The sequence below is a fragment of the Suricata suricatta genome, chromosome 16 (genome assembly GCF_006229205.1).
Source record: "Suricata suricatta isolate VVHF042 chromosome 16, meerkat_22Aug2017_6uvM2_HiC, whole genome shotgun sequence".
Taxonomy (NCBI): domain Eukaryota; kingdom Metazoa; phylum Chordata; class Mammalia; order Carnivora; family Herpestidae; genus Suricata; species Suricata suricatta.
The window spans coordinates 58,649,979-58,652,935 of NC_043715.1; the positions used below are offsets into that span (position 1 = coordinate 58,649,979).

A 2,957-nucleotide genomic window follows, 5' to 3' on the forward strand; every position below is an offset into this window, starting at 1 on the left:
TAATCAAAACAACATGGTACTAAACCATGAAACAGCAGTAGCGCAGAAAAACAGACCAGTGCACCGGAACACAGAGCCCAAACGTAAACCCAGACATAAACGATCAATTAATCCTTGACATTTAGCCAAGAATACACTGGGGAAAGAATACTCTCTTCTCGGAAATCTGAACATCCAATGACAAAACAATGAAACTGGACCCTCATCCTCTAGCACTGGTGGAAATGAACTTTAAATGGAATAAAGACTTAAACACAGAATATCAAAACCTAAAACTCCTGGGGAAAACGTCTGGAAAATCCTAACTATATTCCTGTCAATTATTTTTTTAATATGACATCAAAAGCATAGACCAAATGCAAAAACAACTACCACTGTACCTATTTGTAAAACTGAAGCAGAGCCAAAGAAATACACAAGAGTGAAAAGGACATGCAGGTGGCCGCAATGCGCTCACACTCCTTTACCGTCTGGGAAATCAAATCATAACCATAACGTATCACCTCAATCCTGTTACAATGGTTTTTAATAAAAGACAAGATGTAACACGTTTGTAAGGATGTGGAAAAATAAACCCTTAACATTGTTGCTGGGAATATAAATAGACAAGTTATGGAAAAATATCAGGGAGGAACAAAACAAAATTGAAAACAGAACCACCAGATGACCCACTGCTGCCATTTTTAGGTACGCATCCCAAGGAAACAAAATCGGAACTCTACAAATGACCTGCCCTTGCCCATCCACTGCAGTATTATTCACAATAGTCAATATATGGAAACACCCTTAAGTGTAGTGTTTTTTTTTCTTTTAACATTTATTCACTATTTGAGAGACAGAGAGAGATAGAGCTCAACCTGAGGAGGGACAGAGAGAGAGGGAGACACAGAATCTGAAACAGGCTCCAGGCTCTGAGCTGTCAGCACAGAGCTCAATGCAGGCCTCGAACCCAAGAACCGTGAGATCATGACCTGAGCTGAAGTCAGACACTCCATCCACTGAACCTCCTAGACACCCGGTGCCTGTATGTTTAAAGCGACAATGGGGGCGCCTGGGTGGCTCAGTCGGTTAAGCCTCCGGCTTTGGCTCAGGTCAGATCTCACGTTTGTGGTTTCGAGCCCCGCGTCGGGCTCTGTGCTGAGAGCTAGCTAGCTCAGAGCCTGGAGCCTGCTTCCAGTTCTGTGTCTCCTTCTCTCTCTGCCCCTCCTGCTCTCATGCTCTGTCTCTCTCTGTATCAAAAATAAATAAAACATTTAAAAAATAATAAATAAATAAAGTGACAATGAAGGGGCACCCAGCAGGCTCAGTGGTTGGGCACAGGGCATTTAATCTCAGGTTGCAGAGGTCAAGCTACACATTGGGCATGGAGCATACTTTAAAAAAGTAAAATACATAAATAATTTATATTTAAAAAAATTTTTTTAATGTTTTATTTATTTTTGAGAGAGAGAGAGCGCGCATGAGAGGGGCAGGGGCAGAGAGAGGAGACCAGAACTGGAAGCAGGCTCCAGGCTCTGAGCTAGATGTCAGCACAGAGCCTGACCCAGGGCTCGAACCCACAAATGTGAGATCTGACCTGAGCCAAAGCCGGAGGCTTAACTGAGCCACCCAGGCGCCCCAAATAATTTATATTTTAAGAATAAATGAATAACGTGACAAAGATCACTTAGTACACACACATACAGGAATAACCAGTCATAAAAAGAAGGCAACACTGCCCCATGGCAGAACATGGTTGAGCCTGGAATACATTTTGATAACCAAGTAAGACATACAGCAAAAGACACATGCAGTATGTTACAACTTATGGCTATTCCTCAAAAAAAAGAAAGAAAAAATCAGGGTACCTACGTGGCTCAAGGTTAGGCATCTGACTTTGGCTCAAATCTAGAACTCAGGATTCATGAGTTCAGCCCTGCACCAGGCCTCCTGCCATCAGCAGAGCCTACTTTGGATCCCCAGTCTACTTCTCTCTCAAGCCATCACCTGCTGGTTTACTGTCTCTCTTTCAAAATAAATGAATAAAAACTAAAACAAAAAAAAAATTAAACTCCCAGTAGGCAGAAAGTTAAAATCTAAGGGTTGAGGAAAATGGATAGATATTAATCTGGGGATATATTATCATTTATAAGATGAGTAAGTTCTGGGCGCCAGGGTGGCCCAGTTCGATAAGCATCTGACTCTTTTTTTTTTTTAATCTTTTTCTTTTTACTGTTTTATTTATTTTTAATACAGAGAGAGACAGAGCATGAGAGGGGGAGGGGGAGAGAGAGTAGGAGACACAGCACCGGAAGCAGGCTCCAGGCTCTAAGCTAACTGTCAGCGCAGAGCCCGACGGGGGGCTCGAACCCATGAACGTTAGATCTGACCTGAGCCGAAGTCGGAGGCTTAACTGACTGAGCCGCCCAGGCGCCCCAGCATCTGACTCTTGATTTCTGCTCATATAATGATCTCAGGTCAGGCCCAATGCTGAGCATGAAGCCTAGTAAGGATTCAATCTTCCTCTCTCGATCTGGCCCTCCCCTGCTCACATGTTCTCTCTCCCTCAAAATAAATAATTCCTAAGGACCTAACAGACAGCATTCTGACTACACTTGTGACTACTGGACTGTACACTTGGGATTTGCTACTGGAGTAGATATTAAGCTTCTCACTAACCACAGAAAGGCAGTTATGTCAAGTAATCGGTGTGCTGATTACCCTCATTTTGGAATGTAATGTGTAAGTAGATCAAATCCTCATCTATTATACTTTCGAGGTGTAATCTTCTTTGTCAGTCACTCCTCAACAAAACGGAAGGGATGGGGGCAAGTAGAAGAGATGTAACCACCACCAAGAGACCCATACAAGACAGTCTTGAGAAGCAGCCCGTAGTCCACAGAAGTATGGCCAATAAATGCCTGCCATTTCCAGCACAGGCAGGCACAGGGAAATGTCAGCCAAGAGAAGAAATCCAA

The 2,957-nt window shown here is 43.2% G+C and overlaps 1 protein-coding gene across 1 annotated transcript in view; it reads left to right on the forward strand.

Annotated features, from left to right (window-relative positions):
• Positions 1-2,957, forward strand: part of LOC115279932 (zinc finger protein 658B-like) — a 24,127-nt gene that overhangs the window by 2,267 nt on the left and 18,903 nt on the right. The gene's annotated exons all lie outside the window — the stretch shown is intronic.